The following is an 18,824-nucleotide window of genomic DNA, read 5'->3' as shown; positions in this document are numbered from 1 at the left end:
AATGTACATGGGTGCTACAGGTCAGTAAAGAAGGGCAACTACTTCACCTTGGGATGGGAGAGAGGTGCTGAAAGGAAGTGACAATTCAGTTGAAGATTGGAGACAAAATAAGTGTTAGTCAGGAAAAAGAAAAGAAGTCAGCAATCCAGGCAGACTTAAAAGCATATATGAAGGCATAAAAGGGTAGCACATATTCAAGAAAATGCAAGATATACAGTATAACTAGATGGTATATGTCTCACAGAGCAGAGAGGAAGGCTGGGAGGAAAGCAGGGGCGAAGATCATAGCAAAACCCTGTGTGTAATACTTAGTAACTGGGACTTTTCTGAAATTGCAATATAAAACCATGATGCAGGGGAGAAACAATCTAATTTCAGAAAGGACTTTTTTCTTCCTGGAACAAGAATATGGATTAGCAAGAAGTTTTAATTAGAGGCAAGGAAATGTACTGACAGATTTGAGAAATCCAAATGAGAAGTGGCAGGAGCCTAACCTAAATCAAACCAGTATAATAAACCTAGACTCAAAAAGGTTTGGTCACAAGTTAGATGGGGTAGGGATGGGATGTATAAGTGGGGTAGCATAAGAAAAAGGAAGAAGTCTGACCTGATTCCAGATTTCTGACTAAGGTATCTGAACGGATAGGTACAATATCAATCAAAATAATAAACAGCAGGTTTTAGGGAGAAGTTTCACTTCAAAGTAATGAATTTGAGATCCGTAGAAGATATCATAGGCAAGATATCCAATAAGCAGTTGAATTTATGGGTCTGAGAGAAATCTGAGATAGTGATTCAAATTTTAGAGTCATTATCTACATTAATTTTCTATTGTTGCTGTAACAAATCATCATAGACTTAGTGGCTTAAAACAACACAAATGTATTATCTTAAGAGTTCCAAGGTCAGAAATTCAACATAGGTCACCACAGGCTAAAATCAAGGTATTGGCAGGGTTAATTCCTTTCTAGAGGCTCTAGGGGAGAATCTATTTCTTTTCTCATTCAGGTTGTTGGCAGAATTTGGTTCCTTGAGTGTGTAGGACAGAGAGCCCATGTTTCCTTGCTGGCTGTCTGCTGAGAGCTAGTCCCAGATTCTGGAGGCCACCACATTCCTTGGTTTGTGGCCCCATTTCTGTTTCTTCAAGGCCAACAACAGAAAGTGGAGTCCCTCTAACACTTGAATCCCCCCTTCCTCTTCTTTTGTAGTGTCTAACTGTTCCTCTTTCACTCTGAAGTGCCCATGTGATTTCATTGGTTCCACTTAACGTATCCATGTATGTATTTTAAGATCCATAACCTTAACTCCCTTTGCAAGGTTCCTCTTGCCACGTAACATAACATTCATAGGTTCCAGAGATTAGGGCGTGGACATACTTGGGAGCCATTATTCTTCCTACCATATTAGCCAATACGTGTGGTGAGCCTGAATGCAGAGGATAGTACCCCAGGGAACACTGGCATTTAGGTGCAGATAGAAACGAGATCAGGAAGAAAATTAAGAAAGAGACTAAATAAAAGTTTCAAGAAGAGGGATTTTCATGAGGGAGAAAACAGCCAATTATCAAGAATCCCCAAAAATCAAGCTAGATAAGAAACAAATGGTCCTTTGAACTTGGTTATATGAGAATAACAAGTAACTTATGATACAGTTCCACAACAGAAAAAATCTGAGATCAGTACGTTAAAGAAAAAACAGGAGAATGTTAAGACTATGCAGAGAGAGTACTAAAGGGATGGGATAACGATGATAATTGCGTTAGTCTGCCAGTGCTGCCATAACAAACACTACAGATTGGGTGGCTTTCAAAAACCAGAAATTTATTTTCTCTCAGCTCTGGAGGCTGGAAATCCAAGATTAAGGTGCCAGCAGGTTTGGTTTTTCCTGAGGCCTCTCACCTTGGCTTGCAGATGGCCACCTTTTCTGTCTTCGTAGGACCTTTTTCTCTGCGCACATGCTCAGACACCACTTTTACTGGATTAGGGTTCCACTCTTATGACCTCATTTAACCGTAATTATCTCCTTAAAGGCCCTATCTCCAAATATAGTCACACTGGTGGTTAGAACTTCAACCTATGAATTATGGGGGGACACAATTCAAGTTATATCATTGATGATGACACCGATGACAACAACGACCCCTGCTAACATGTACTGAACACTAAATACGTGCCAAGCACAGTGTCAAGCACTTCACATGTATTGTCATTTGATCTTCAAAGCAACCTTATAAAGAACTATTATTTCTCTTTATCATTTATAGAGTTAAGCAAGATCATGCATCTAGAAGTGGCAAGGCTGAAACTTGAATCTTGATCTTTTAGCTTGAGTCCATGAGCTCAAAAACTATGCTACCTCTACTTTTTCAATAGCTGTAACGGAAAGGAAACGAATAAGACAGCACCCATGTACAGTACAGTGACTATAATTGATAATAATAATGTACTGCATATTTGAAAGTTGCTAAGAGAGCAGATTTTAAAAGTTGTCATCGCAAGGAAAACATCTATGTATATGATGAATGTTACCTAGACTTAGTATGGTGATCATTTCCCAATGTGCACAAATATTGAATCACACTGCATACCTGAAACTTGTATGTCATATGCTAATTACACCTCAATGAAAATATATAATTATTTGAAGGGAAAAGAAGACTTGACTTTATAAGGCAAACAGGAGGAGATACAATAGAGGATCAATCACACAAGGTTCCCACCCGGGAAAGGCCTTTCAGGTTTAACAATCACCATCATCATTTTAACATCAGAAAGTATGTTCTGATTTTCTACCCAATAAATCACAGAATTCTTGACTATCACCCCTCAACACCCCTTTTGCTGATTTTATAAATGTTAGTGCTACACGTCTACTCATATTTGGTTAGTGGTTTATTCTGTTTCATTCACCAATCTTTGCCAGACATGTATACATGTAGTAGTTCTCCAACTCATATTTATAGTCAGCCTTCTGCATCTGTGGCTTCAGCATCCAGAATTCAACCCACCACTGATCAAAAACATTCAGGGAAAAAAAAAAATTACATAAAGTTCCAAAAAGCAAAACCTGAATTTACCACATGCTGAGCACTACGCTGAATCCACACAAATGAAGTGATGTGTAGACATATCCTGCAGTTGCCTGTATGCAAATATAGGTTACATGCTAATACTACGCCATTTTAAGGGACTTGAGCAGCCCAGGATTTTGGTATCTATGGGGGTCCAGGAACCCATCCCCCTTGGATTCTAAGAGATCGCTGTATAGCATTTGCTTGTTTTTGCTCTTAGGTAAAGTCCATTGCCCTTAATTCTACTGAACTTTACTAATTCATTTCTCTAAATTGTCACAGTCACTTGGTAGTTTAATTTAGTTGTCCGCCAATTTAGGATTGCCTGAAGATGTAATGAGAGATTGCATGGCAAGTAAAAGACATTTATTTTTTCTGACATACCTACAAGGAGAAAATCAATTGAGAACTATTGAGAATGTAAGCAAAAAGCCACTTCATTCAAGTTTTTAGTTAAGAAAACAGTTTCAAAGGCGGAACTCACAATCTTTTAAATTTAAGACCAAGAAATACCCTTTTAAAAATACATTCTACAGTTATTTTTAAAAATTCAATTCCACATTAATCAATTAAAAAGTAAGCAGAGATAGGACCCTGGGGGCTGAGAGCATGAGGAACTGGTGTCTGTCTGTGTAAGATCTGTACCTGCGGCAACACCACTGTCCTCATGGAACCCTAAGGGTGTAGGAAAATTCTGGCATGTCTTACCCCACAATGGACTATTTTGAAAAATATCCTACACATGGCACTGTTCTTTCAGTTCAGAGTCTTAAACCCAAGCAAGAATTTCGAGCATGCTGTGGTAAAATGGAAGGAATAACAACATTTAAATGATTGTAGAGCTTGGGACATTCAGAAAAGTGAACCTTATAAACAGAAACAAACTTACTATCCCCCTGCTGTGAAATTTGGAAATTCAGTTACATTTCAGGATGACTATGCTCCTCAGAAGACACAGCTCAGGCAAAGTTTTAAACCCGGCTCTGTGGTCAAACATCCTACACTCCCTTTTAATGGTGATACAAGTCATCACTTTCATTATGTGCCTTATCAGCTAGAATCCAAGTCTGCAAGGCCAAAAGAAGTTTACAAGCCTGCGAGCCACCCTCTGCGTCTCTCACAACCCATTGATACGACTTTCAGGGTCTCGCTGGTGAAACTGCAAAAATCTGCAGACCTGCATACACCAGAGTGGCACAAAACGCTCAATTTGAGGGAAGCACTGACTCCATGAAAGTTTTCACCATGGAAAATCCCATCACCTGAAATCAAGAAAGTACAAGAAGCGTACGTCCCTCCTACAGGTACACGCAGTTAAACAGCACAAGCCATCTCCGCGGTGTTCCGTATCAGGCCAAACACACTGTCCCCAGCAGGCCTGTTTCTCATAGAAGAAATAACAACTTTTCTTTCCAAGGAAAACACAGCACAAAGGAAGGTTTTCCAGCATGGGAAAGTTGTCATCGAGGACTTATTAAAAAGCAGCAGCAGATAATCAACCCATGTGGAAAATTTGATGGTTTGATCACTTTTAGACTTTACTATGTGCTACATGAATTGATTCCAATGGAGAGTTGCAAACCTTTAAATGTTCATTTTCAGAACTCTATTTCACTCAATGATGTAACCACGTACTCCATAGAGTATGCACCGAAGAAACAGGAAATCTGCCCCACTAGCTATCCTTCTCCTCCAGGTTATATCTTTGAAAATACAAATTCCCTAGGTCATAAATTCTCCATAAAATCATGACCACAGTGAAAATCAGCAAATCATGTTTAAAAGGAGGCTAACTCACAGGATTGTCTAAGGGCAAAACCGGTTGCTTATAGTAGAAAAAATTTATGAGATAGCTAAAACAAATCATTTTTTAATTTTTAATCAAGAAAATTGGAAAATTTACAGGAAATCGGGATCTTAAAATCCATTTTGTATTGGTATTTTAACCAAGGGTGTTCTTTAATATGCATTTCTGAAAGCTGAATAACATACATTCCCACTGGAACTATTTTAATACTTAGCATACTGTTTAGTAGCTTGTCTCCAATCTATTATCATTTATACTTGTGTTTATAATTGTGGCAATTATATAGTTATTCACATACCAGTTATCTTTATCAAGTGCAGGAAGACTACCTAGAACACCACTGAAAGTGATACATGGATTCCTCTTCCAAGGCAACAGTATTCAGTTTCCTCAGACTTCAAGGCATCTACCTAGTGTACACTGAGTCAAGGTGGTGGGTGGTGTTAAAGACAACTGCACTGCCCCTCACCATGTTCAAGTTAGTAAGAGCCACCGTGATGTGACAAGGAGAAGCTCTGTGGGGGCATCAATTAATCTGAGTTCAAGTTCTAATGACATCAGTTTCTATCTGTGCCACCCTAGGCCAAGTGACTCATGTCTGAACCTCAATGTCTTCATTTGTAAAAGGCTATCTGCCCTGCCCACCTCCCAAAAATTGTGTTTTGCACATCAGATCATATGCTACATCGTAATCCATAAAGTCTAAGGCTAAACAAATATCAGGGATTGTTAATAAATCACTTCATCTCTTTTTGTACCTGTCTTTTCTTTTTTCAAATTAGGATAATTACCTACTCAATAGTCACTTTCTGGCTTGTAGCAAGGCTTGTAAAATAACCTAATTTGCTTCAAGCTTATGAGCAGGATGATTTCTGAGAAGTCCTGCCCTCTAACGCTTCATAAGTACCTGAGAAGTTGTTACAGAGAATGGAGAGCTTGGATTGAGGGGAATAATGTGGTTTGAATGGCAGTATTTCCAGAAAAAAAAGAAAAAAGCATCTGCTAGAGTAGTTTTAAGAATGACTAACAGCTCTGAAAGAAATCTTCAGGGTAACGCCAGGTAATTAAGCAGCTGAATGCCACGCCCAGAGTCACAGCTCAGAAGTAACAGGCTCAGGATGGGCATAATCACGTCTTCCTCCTCCAGTAGGAAGAGAAGCACTAAGGAGGGAGGAAAGGAATGATTCCAGTCTCTGAAACGGAAATAACATTGAATTTATAAATGCTGAAAATTTCCTAATGAATTAAACTCTTACTGGGTGTTTTTTTTTCTTTGATAAATTATTGCAATATGGGAGAATATGATTTATTTTATCATAAAGTTTAGTCTTTTGTAGCTTTTAGATTTGTTTTAAACTCCTATACTTAACCGAAAATAAGTCCATCAACATTTGGTTAAAATATTTTTAATTATTTGAAAGTAGTGTGTTTTTATTTATACTTGTATTTATTATACAAATGTAAATTATGATATGTAAGATTTTATATCTCTATGCAACATTAATAAAGCATCAATAAAAGTAATTTTAAAAAGGTAAGGATGGAGAAAGAAAGAGAAAAGGACTGGGGATGTGAATAAATATTGAAAAAAACAGCAAGAGGAAGAAAACTAAAAGAACTTTGGCCTTTGAGTTTCCAAAGCAAATACCTGCCTTTAGATTCTTCCCCTGCACCACGAATACAAAGGCAACAGAAAAAAAGGCACTATTGCTGTTTAGAAATTTTAAATAAAACAGAGGGGGAAATGCCCTAACTATGGAAAAAGACAAATGTTAAGTTGCTTCTGCAGCAAAGACGACATGCTTGCTGTGTTGGTAATATGTGTGGATATAAATAGGTAGGAAATTCCTGCTCTTTTTCTCACCTTTTAAGAAACTAGTTTCTTTTCTGTCTTTTTCTTTTTGCCCAAGGTGACAGAAAGACAAAAATGAATTTCTCTATGCAGATGCATCAGCAATGATTGATTCCTAGAATTATAAAGCTTACAAAGTCAGTAACTGTTAATGTATGTATTTTATCAACTTTCAATTTCACTCAAAGACGAAATCCATTTTTAGAGCAATATGGAACCCTCCACCTCTGGCAGTTCTGGGAAGCTCAGGTTCAGTCTCTGCATTATCTGGTAACTAGACTCAAGAAACTCATTCCGACTCCCAAAGGTCCTATCTACAGTATTCCCCACAATATAATCTTTTTTCAGTTTTAAAGAATACAAACCCAAATACAATTTAAACAATACAAAGCCACTGACTCTTACAATGGCTACCAAGTTGGCATTTTAAAAAATAGGTCATCTCAATATTAGGATGAAAAAGGCATTCACACTAATCAAAATACACTCATGAGAGTGACAGCAAAACTTGGCTAAATACTAAATGAAGTTCGATTCTACTAATCTTATTGTACAGACTGTACCTAGTAGTTCTGAGCAATTAGCACTTTACTAATAAAGGCTTCCTCGCTGACCAACTCAGAAGGGATTCCCTGGTTTCCAGCATAGCTGCTATTGACAATAGTCAGCATGCCACGAGACGCTTCTGAAGAGAAAGAAAACACTGCCAAAGCATAGCTTTGAATATTATGGATAAAAATCAAAGTGGGCTGTTATCAATGTTCAAAACTGAATTCCTTCTCTGAATGATTTAAAAAAAACAAAAAACTAGTAACAGATATTGCCTCAGCAGAGGGCAGACCTTTTGGTGTATCTGAATTATTTTTAAACCACATGTATATTTAGCACGCTGAAAGCCAGTATGACGCAATGGATTTCTGGATTCACAATGCCTCAGTTGAAATCCCAACTCAGCCACTTTCTAGCTGTGACCATTTAATAACCATGTGATACTGGACATGTTTCTTACTTCTCTATATCCAGTTTCCCCATCTGTCAACTGGGGATAATAATAGTTCTCCTTACAGGGTTGGTGAGAGGAATCAAAAAATTAAGAGAGGCAGGGTCTGATGCATAGTAAGTACTATGTAAGTGTTAGACATTATTATTTTTAACTTTTTATTTTGAGTTAATTTTAGACTTATAGAAAGTTGCAAAAATAGTAGAGTATCCTTATCTCCCTCATTCTTCTTCTAAGGTTAACATCTTACTACAATTATCAAGAACAGAAAATGAACATCGGTACATTCTTGTTAACTAAACTGCAGACTTTATTTCAATTTCACCAATTTTTCCACTAATGTCCCTTTTCTTGAATCCTATCCAGGACCCATACTGCATTTAGTTATTTCTCCTGAATCTCCCCAGCCTGTGACAGTGTCTCTGGGCAGACACAAACTTGACCAAATGATCAAAGTAAATATCACTAATAATAAAATATATCAACATTACAAATTCCTTAATTTGATATATTGAAAAGGACATATTTTGACAAAAATGTATAAACTCATTCTAATTATGAGAAAACATATGCTAAAACTGAAGGACATTCTATAAAATAACTGATCAGAACTCTTCAAAAGTGTCACTAGTCTTTTTTAACCTTTTAGAAATTAGGAGTAAATTATATTTTTAATGAACATCTATAAACCATGATAAAATTCCAAAGTTTGGCTAACTTTTCTTTAGTTATAATTTACAGGTTAGTTCCCCACTTATCAATGGACCCAATTCAAAAGTCCATTTAAAAACCCATTGTTTTCTACGAAGATGATTTTTTTCATATTCCAAGTTCCCTAGAAAATCTAACTAACCTAATATGTATTTTTGTCTTTTTTAGGAAGAAATGTATTAGGGGTCTCAATGTGAGATGTCAGAAATACGAGGTCTGACAACCAAGTTCGCGAACGCATCCTAGAAAAAGTACTACATACCTCATTGCTGAATATCACTATGGACACCTTCGAAGTACTCCCCTTGGGAAGCTATGTACTGACGCCAGTGCCTAGTCCACCCTTCAAAGCAATTTTGGAACTCTTTTTCTGGAATGGCATTCAGAGCTGTCGTCATATTTCCCTTGATGTCCTGAATGTCATCCAAATGTCTTCCTTTCACTATTTCCTTTATCTTTGGGTAAAGAAAGAAGTAATTGGGGACCAGATCAGGTGAGTAGGGAGGGTCCAATACAGTTATTTGTTTCCTGGCTAAAAACTCCCTCACTGACAGTGCCGTGTGAGCTGGTGCATTGTCGTGATGCAAGAGCCATGAATTGTTGGTGAAAAGTTCAGGTCGTTTTCGTCTTTTTCTTGCAGCCTTTTCAGCACTTACAAATAGTAAACTTGGTTAACTATTTGTCCAGTTGGTACAAATTCATAATGAATAACCCCGCCGATATCAAAACAGGTTAGCAACATTGTTTTGACTCTTGATTTGGACTGATGGAACTTTTTTGGTCGTGGAGAATTGGCTGACTTCCATTGTGCATTTTGACGCTTTGTTTCAGAATCGTATTGGTGCAGCCATGTTTCATCACCAGTGATAACATGGCCCAAAACATCGTCTAGCCTCTCCAAAAGGTCTTGGCAAATTTCAACTCTCCTTTGTTTTTGTTCATTGGTGAGCTCCTTCAGGACCATTTTTGCACACACCTTTCTCATGCCAAGAATTTCAGTTAAGATTTTCCCAACTGTTTCTCTATCGATGTCTACTTCATCTGCTATGCTTCTCACAGTCAGCTGATGAATTTGACTCACAATTCGAGGCATTTTTACAATGTTTTCATCTGTTCTGCTCGTTACTGGCCACCCTGACCTCTCTTCATCAGTGACGCATTTTTCTCCCCTCAGAAAAACACTTAATTCATTTATACACTGCCGTTTTCTTCATGGCATTATCCCCATAAACTTGGACTAACATGTTGCTGATTTCACTTCCACTCTTGCCAAGTTTAACAAGAAATTTAATGTTTGTTCATTGCTCTAATTCAAGCTCAGACATTCTTGCGACAGCACACAAATACACGCAACAACAATAATGAACGCTGCTCAAGACACCGCCACACGTTGACATGAACACAGCTGTGAGACACTGAAATACCAAGGTTATGAAACCATATCGAGCTGTTTGCACAGTGCTGCCAATGTAAGCGCATGGTGGAAAGTTCTCAAACTCCATTGTCACACCTCGTACTCTCGTATTCACTCTGTCCCAACCTCGCGTCTCTCTCGTATTCACTCTGTCCCAACCCGATGGACAGTAGGAACTCTGCCTCTTTCCTACTCTACCTAAACACATCCAAAACCCTACTACTCTGCTGCTGTTAAACAATAATTTTGGTTCTTAGCAATTCCCAGGCCTGTTCCCCCTTACTCTAAAACTGCTTCCCATTTCTCTTTCCCTACCTCTTGAGTCCCTGGCAATTTGAGACCTATTTCCGGAGCCCTCAGTTTTAGGAATATGTTCACATGCCTCTCTGGCTTTCCAGACTCACTCTGGACTCTACACATTCTTCAGATTTTGGGGAGACTCCACAGGTATAAGTAAAAGTCCTCTTCCACTAGTGTAACTGGTACAGAACTCCATCCACTAGCTGGGCTGAACTCTAGCATCCTTCCAAATTTGTAAATTTAAACTTCAAGAGCTCTGGAAGGGAATGTCCTGGGATGAGGAGAGAGGTAGCAACTAGAGCTACTGTTTAGAATGCAGAATGTACTGAGAACGTAGGCTAGAGCAAAAGAGAATGGGAATACGGGCGCAGCACTGTCACTAACGTCCTACAGCGGTTTCCTTTCCTCCTTCTGTAGCCTTCCCTATTTCCCCTGGGAGGATCTAAGGCCCTCACCTGGTATAAATTCCCAGAGGCAGGGATCGATCTGCTGGCTACCTATTGTACTATTAACTGTTGCCTCAGACCAGAGTTTCTGTCTACTTCACCTAATTATAGAAAGAACAGTCTTCTTTTTTTCTCCATCACTGGAGTAAGCATCGATTGTTCTGATGTTTTCTAAGGGTTGCTACTGCTAGTCATGATGGGAACTAAAGGATATCATTACTAAAGAAGAACAAGTTTTAAGAGGTCTCAGAATAATCATTCTCCTGGTGCTCAGTTAAATATAAATTAAATGGGGCTTTAGGTTTCCTCAAGCTTTCCTAATTGCCTTCTCACCAGGACCCTCGGATTCTATTTATCCCAAGTTGTCCCATACTTAGTCTTTCACTCCAATCTTCTTTTAAGTCTTCTATTTTCCAGGGTGCCTTGGGTCTGGGAGTTATAGTCAGACCTCTGAAGTTGCCTTTCACTCCCCTATTTCATCACAGAAGAAGGGAACTCGAGTGTGCTTTTTCACTGCTGCTATCCTGACTCTGCTACTTACTAAATGTGTTAAGTGATTTGGAGGAAGAGTTATATAATGTCTCGAAGCCTCATTTTAAAAAGAGGATAGTGGTGCCCTTGCTTACAGAATTATTTTGAGAACTAGTGAGACACTATATACGATACTTGACATATGGCAGGCATTCAAACAAACAATGGCAATTATTATGGTCTCCATCACCCATTTTCCTACCTCTGTATACCCAGCCCCCAACTAGTAAAGATGCAAGGTGAGAGAGAGAAAACCAGAGCTGAGGAATGAGTCCCATTTCCCCAACTATACCTCTTACTGCTCACCTAGCCACAAATTAAAAGTCAGAATAGGGAAGCAAGAAATATAGACAGTAAGCAAGGTTGTGTATGGTTTTAAGGTAGAACCAGGAAGTTAGGGAAATCTTAGAAATAGGAAAATGAGAAGAATGATTAATTGGATTTTTAAAAAGAAAAATAGTATTTAGCATAATGTACAAAATAAAATTAATATATATAGCCTATCTAAATATTTAACATATTTTATGCCCTAACAATAGGCATGTTGTTTATATGTTAAATATTTAGATAGGCTATATATATTATTTTTATTTATATCTAAATATATATATATATTTATATATCTAAAATATTATTTATATATATATCTATATATCTAAAATATTTAAAAATAATATATATAGCCTATCTAAATATTTAAAAGAGTTGTTTTCACTCCAAAAGAAAGTTATTTATTCTAAGTATCAATATAAGAAATATTCTAACAAAAAAATGTCCTTCCAATCCTTTTTCACATTTCTGACTATATCTCTAATTTAAAACATTACATTTAGTTAACCCTTAGTTCATCCTGGCAAGCCATGTGTACTGAAATGTTCCTTATAAATGGACATTTTACTTACCCTATTAAAAAAAACATACAAATAAATCCAATGCAGCTTCATACCTTACATACATAGCTCCTCTAATATTCACATGCAGGCCACATCTCTCCAGGCAAGATCCTTTCGTGCATTAATCTCTTTCTAACTAGCCCTAAAGTAGTATCAGCCAGTTCTATTTTTCCTTCTTTTCCAGCGTCTGCGTAGCAGAAGTAATAAACTAATGATAAGTGAAGCTACTGCACAACTTTCCCTCTTCGTACGGAATCAAGCCTCCCTCAATTAGTTGTTTATCAAGTTGCTCATTGCTTATCTCTAACATGTTTTTATGCCCTAACAATAGGCATGTTGTTTCCCAACTTGGAAAATTAACATTAACGTCCACATTGACCTGGCAGTTGTAGATTACAGTCATTTTCCAGCAGCCAATTTAAGGCCATGCACAGAGCTGCCTTTGTTGTGAGAAAAACGATTTCTCTGAAGTTTATGGTGATGTTGAAGCTGTTTTGTACAACCCACTGCTCCTGGCTCAAATACATGCAAATGGCAGCAAATGTTCTGTGAAGAGCATAGAGCACATTGAAAAGAGGATTAATCTATTCAATGAGGTTAACAGAACTTCATTGTTTCTTCTGTGTTCTAAATTTTGACATATGAAGTTTTAAAATTTTACCTCAAATTCTGAAGGAAAGTAATTCATTCTCACACCCATGTTCTTTTTTTCCTTCTGAATTATGTGAAAAGAAATCCAGTAGCTTCTCTTTGGCATTTGTTAATTATACTCTAATAAAATCAACTTGGCAAAAAGTAACATTCCAAGGCAAGTAAATTTGGTTCTAGATAAAACAAACAATATTGATATACTGTTTTTTGCCAGGTTAATAAAAAAAGCATACAATGATTGTTATCTGATAACTCTCCTTCCAAAAAAGTAACATTGTTTTCTTTTCAGAAGACCAATGGTAGATCGAAATCATAACTAATTTCCAAGAAAATGAAAGCGCTGTAGTTCAATAAATCACCTGTAGCTTAGCTGTTCCACAAAACCCTCTCCTTTGCAATACATTTAATTAAGACAATGGACAACTATCCAACTCCAATCAGATAGCCTGTATCTGATCAGCACAAACAGCATAGTCAGAAAGCAAAGTAAATTGATCTGTCAGTTAACTATTTTTCAAATCTTCAATCACTGGCTTATTTCTTCTGTTTGTGCTGATCTTTCAGAGTACAGACATTTGTCTCTCCTTTAACATCAGAAATTTGGAAAAGAGTTCAGTAATTTTTCATACAAGGTGTGCCAAGGTTCTGATTTCACGCCTTTTGTCATTGTCATAAGGAGAGGAAAGGTAAATGGCTGGCAGTGGCTCTCTCGATCATGGGAAAGTCAGTATGGTGATGGTGGCCACAGAAAATTGGCCCTTCTTTCGTACATGCACTTGAGACTACAATATTTATGGTAGCACATATCATAGATGAAGTCGTCCTTATGAAATGTGAGCTCTGGTACATCGCATTCTCAAATACCAGATTGCATGAGTATTAGTAGGGTACAGCTTTTGCAAATGTCTTCTTATGTCCAAGTCCCAGGAAGAGATCAAGCATAGGCTCAGAAACATCCTCATTCAAAATTTACTGTCTCATAGTTTAGTGGTTGCCAGAGGGTAAGGGGGGCGGGGGGGGGGGTGGGAGATGAGGGTAAGGGGGATCGAATATATGGTGATGGAAGGAGAACTGACTCTGGGTGATGAACACACAATGGGATTTATAGATGATGTAATACAGAATTGTACACCTGAAATCTATGTAATTTTACTAACAATTGTCACCCCAATAAATTTAATAAAAAAAAAAATCTTAAAAAAAAAAAATTTACTGTCTCTTTGGAATGCTTTCAAATAGCAATAAAATATGTACTATCCCTAATAATTTTTTAAAATTGTTTTTACAACTTTTTCCAAGTCTTTGGGAAAATATATAGCCTTGCCCAGTGCCTAATGGCTGCCTTGGATATATCCTGCAGGATTTGTCTGATTTCTGGGAAGAGCATTTAGATAATGTTATAAGACAATCACAGAAGGGAGTATTCCTTTAAGGGTTCCTGAAAAAAAATCCACTGGCAGCTCCCTAAATGCTTTAATCCCATCATAGAAGAGCATAAGGTACTATATTACTGTACTTTCAAGAGTTAAGGATTTTTCCTCAATCTTGTTTGGTCTATTCACATTATTTTAGGTGCCTTTCAAATGTGTGACAACCTCTTCCCTTCTATAAACACAAAACAATAGGATTCTGTTATGTTATACTGGTTTATAATAAACGGAAATGTTTCCATTTCTAACCCACTTTTTACCAACTAATTTAACTGGACAAAAATATCGTTGATGTTATTTTTTTCTCTTTTGCAGGCAATATATTTCTCAGAGATTTGGTGGTAGGTTGGGAATTAAATCTTTAAATGTTTTGCATTAATCTCTTCCCACTTGAAACATTTTTAAAGTCTACAATACAATAACTGGATTATTTGGGATTAAAAATAAAACTTCAGATGAATCACAGATTATGCAGTTTTTAAACTGGAAGTGTATTTGATGATTAATTACAGAAACTAGATTAGTTTCCTGGGATTCTCCTTTAAATACAAGGGGTAACTTGTTTGAGTGGGTGAGCCTGGAAGAGTCCAATTCCAGAGACAAAAAAAGGGGGAGCAAACACTACTTAAAGGGCAGAGAATCCAGTCCTTTTTCCTGCTTAATCAAAGAGAGAGCAAAATGAGATATAATGACTTAGTGAAGAGAAACAACAAAAGGACTAGGAAGACTTGGAAAAGTTTCTAAAACAAAACACAGAAAAGCACATTATCTCTCCTTCCCATCCCCATCTTTACTTAAAATTAAGTAGAGTATCCAGGCAGTATAACATGCTAAATGCCAAATGAATAATTAGATCTGCACTGTCCGATATGTTAACTAACTACGTGGCTACTGAGCATTTGAAATGTTGCTTCTCCAATCTGAAGACTTAGTACTGAAAAAAGCCATTTAATGTTTTTATAATGATTACAAATTAAAATGGTAATGTTCTCATGTTTTGGATTAAATAAAATATTTTATCAAAATTAATTTCACCTGTTTCTTTTTACTTTTTAAATGTGGCTTCTATTTATTTAAAATTAAATATGTGGCTCACAATGTATTTCTACTGGATAAAGCTAGAAAAGACAGTGAATGCTATAAAACCAGTAGCAGAAGAAATCACTATGCACTGAAGAAGGTTTCATGAAGATACCACAACTTAAAGGAAGGGAAGGATTCAGGAAAGGAGAGCAAAGTGCATCCCATGCGAGAGAAACCATCTTACATGAATAGAAAGAGGAGGGATCCCTGCAGCACTAGATGAGGGGATGTTCTGAAAGAAAGAAATCCTCCTGATATGATAGCAGAAAGTATTCAGTCCAGAACAAGTCATAGTCCTGAAGACACACATCTACGGACCTGCAGAAGTCAGGCAGGCTGTCTTCTACAATAAGTTAGAAAAACTGCAAAATTTGCAAGACACAAAAAGGAACTTGGTTGGTTTTGTTTACTGCTCTACCTTCAATATTCAAGAGTGCCAGGCATGTAAGTGACGCCTAAAGTAAATATTTGTTAAATGAATGAATGAGCAAATGAACTATTGTAGAAAGGCGTGGTGCTTTCCAGTAAACTTTAAGGCAGGGACACTGGGAGGAAGAGGCAGTAAAGAGGGAGAGAGTGTTAAAGAAGGACAGAGTATCCATCCAGAACAGCACCTGCCAGAGCCTAATCCAGCTCGCTTTTTATATTGTTCAAGAAAATGAGGGGAAAAGGTTAAAACACAAAACCTCTCCCAACTCTGCATAATTTTGGATCTATTACCTGAGGACTTGAAGTGAAGAACTAAATAAACTTTCCTCATCATCCAAACTGCAATTCAGCTCTGAGGAAAAACACACAAGGCTGCATTCACAAGGGCAGGGAGAGCCCTCTCTTCTGGGGTCATACACAAGCCAAGTGGCAGCAGCACCCCACTCCCGCCCCCCCCCCCCAGACTACTGGGTGGTCTTCCTCACAGGAAGAGAAAGGGTTTTTTCCTTCTGTCTTCTCCCCTATTTCCTCCTAGAATATTTAGAAATACACCCTGACACACAGAAAAATTGGAGACCTGACATAGTCTGATATGGAAATTGTTAGGTAAAAAATGTGTGTGTGCCATGTTTCCCCGAAAATAAGACCAGGTCTTATATTAATTTTTGCTCCAAAAGACGCATTAGAGCTTATGTTCAGGGGATGTCATCCTGAAAAATCATGCTAGGGCTTATTTTTCGGTTAGTTCTTATTTTTGGGGGAAACACAGTATATCCAAAGGGGGAAAACTAGTTTCTGATGTTTTTACAAAATTATGTACTACAGTTGTAGTAATACAAGACAATAAAACAACAAGCACGACTTCTGAAGGAGAAAATTGTGACCCACAAGTGTTCTACCCAATTGAAGAGTAATTCCACACATGAAGGCAAAAGGAAGAGACAGTTTATTTATGTTTTATGAAAAGGTGAATTATGCCTATTTGGAATAGTATGACATAGAATATTAATCAAGTCCTAGTGTATGCATAAAAAAATTTTAAGAATGTCTAGGGGGTTTTTCTTTTTAAAAAATATAATTAAGAATCACTGTTTAATAAGAGATTGTCTTATACCAAAGCTACCTGACAGCACAACTTTGGGTGGTAAACAGAAATACTCACTATTCTTTGTCTTTGTCTCTATTTTGTGAACCACACATTTAGGCATTGGACTTCTGTAAGTGATCTTCATAATTAGTAGTGTGTTACTTTTACATGCATAATTATTACAATTTACAGTATTTTTCATACCTTATAACAATATTATCCAATCTTTTATTAAGTGATTAAGCTTATGTTAATGCTGAAAAACACCCCAAAATAAGTTAGATATAGTCTGTCAATTTAGGAAAGAACACTGTAAAATATTAGAGATAATAATAAAAGCAATTAATGCTTTTTGAGTGCCAAGCGCTCTTCTAAATGATTTACATACATTAACTTTTAAAATATTTAGCTTATAATTTTCCTTGAAAAAAGCATATTATCCCCATTTATATTATCGCTATAATGTAAATATATTACAAATATATAAATTATATTATAAATAGTGTAATAGAATGTATTATCCGTAGATGAGAAAACTGAGGCTCAAAAAGTTGAGGTAACTTGCTCAGGACTACACAGCTAATAAGTAATAGAGCGTGGATGTTAACATAGGCTTAATCCAGAGCCTTCCCTGGTAACAATGCTCTACTGTGTTTCTAATACTAAGAAAATGAAAAGCAACCTTAAGGAAAAACATTAATGGACCCCTTTACTTTAACCATTTTCCTGTAGAAAAATTAGTCTTGAATTACATATGTCGAATGAATGAATGAATGAGAAACAGACAAAAGAATATTCCAGCTACTTTGAGATAAATTAAAACAAAGACTAAGAGGTTTTAAAGACTGGTAGTGATTGTTAAAAGAATTTAAATGTAGGATATGTTTAAATAAATACATGATTTCAGGATAAAATGGAAATGATAACTCTCAAAAGAGAAGTTGAATAATGTAAAATAATCATCTGAAAATAGTACACTAGCTATAAATCCCAAATTATACCAACAAAACTAGGACAAAGAAATGTTTGAAACAAAGTTATGGTGATTTTTCTCATCTTACAAAGGGATTTATGGTTGATGTAAATAATTATAAAGATTCAGCTAAAAAGTGTTTTTAAAGACTACTAGCAAAATGTAAAATTATGTACTCCTTTCAAATCACATAAGAAAAATATTAAAATATATATATTTAAAGTTAGGAAGAAACCAAAGAAAAGAAATAGCAAGAAAGCATTAAAAAGCTTTCAAATTACTAATTATACAGTAAATAAGTTTGCCCATTAAAAAACCCCTTGGGTATGATTTAAGTGTCTACAGTGACACATTTAAAATGAAGAGATTTAGAAAGCTGAAGTGGAAAAGGTAAAGATAAATAAAAAGAAAACGGGTTACATCAAAGTAGAATCCAAGGTGTAAAAACATCACATAAGAAAAGAGGATCATTTTTTAAAAATCCACAACTCATACAACTTTATATACTAAATAACAATGTTAAAAGATATATAAAGTAGAAACTGTTAAACATACAAAAAGAAATGTATATAAATTTAGAAGTATATAGGGAGACTTCTTTAGACATGCAATTATAGTTGCCAAAAATATAAATAAGGTTAAATAAAAGTCATTTGATGTCAAATAATGTAGGTCTGAATAAGTAAGAGTTTGGACTTAGAAGAAACAGTAAAATGATAAAAACTGGGGTTTTTTTAAGAATGCTCTTTTGTATAGTTATATGAAGGATGGAGGTTGAAAATACTGAAAATAGGAAGACAACCTTCCTGAAGGAAAGAATGAAGAGTAGTCAGACTTTCACTGCCCAGGGCAGTTCAATAATTAAATACATTTCCAGGAAATGCTACCTTAAGAAGGCTGGTTCCCATCTGGGTGTACCTTATTCTTATACAACCCTTTACTCTTTATAGTAAAAAGTGTTTTCTCATTAGCATTACTTTTGACACTGTAACAAATAGGAGGAGAGACAATTAGATAACAAAACAGAAACTCTTAGAAGCAAGAAAGAAGCATGACTCAAGGAGGGAAATTTCTGTTGCCATTAGAGGATCACAGGCCTATAAAATACTCTATATATTCCAATTAAGAATTCTTTTCCATGTTCAGC

At 36.4% G+C, this 18,824-nt stretch overlaps 1 protein-coding gene and 1 pseudogene across 2 annotated transcripts in view; one reads left to right on the top strand and one right to left on the bottom strand.

Moving 5' to 3' along the window:
- Positions 1–18,824, bottom strand: part of ART3 (ADP-ribosyltransferase 3 (inactive)) — a 107,472-nt gene that overhangs the window by 37,229 nt on the left and 51,419 nt on the right. The window contains exon 1 of one of the 2 annotated variants that reach the window (XM_074324440.2): positions 12,078–12,296. The exons of the other annotated variant lie outside the window; for it this stretch is intronic. The gene's annotated coding sequence lies outside the window, so the exon portion shown is untranslated. Of the gene's footprint in view, positions 1–12,077; positions 12,297–18,824 lie in introns of those variants that run through there. 2 annotated transcript variants of the gene reach the window in all.
- On the top strand, positions 3,785–4,822 carry LOC109439573 (stabilizer of axonemal microtubules 2-like; annotated as a pseudogene).

The sequence above is a fragment of the Rhinolophus sinicus genome, chromosome 1 (genome assembly GCF_057876585.1).
Source record: "Rhinolophus sinicus isolate RSI-liver-muscle chromosome 1, RSI-T2T, whole genome shotgun sequence".
Lineage (NCBI taxonomy): Eukaryota > Metazoa > Chordata > Mammalia > Chiroptera > Rhinolophidae > Rhinolophus > Rhinolophus sinicus.
The sequence above is the reverse complement of the archived record's forward strand: the minus strand, read 5'-3'. Positions and strand labels throughout refer to the sequence as shown.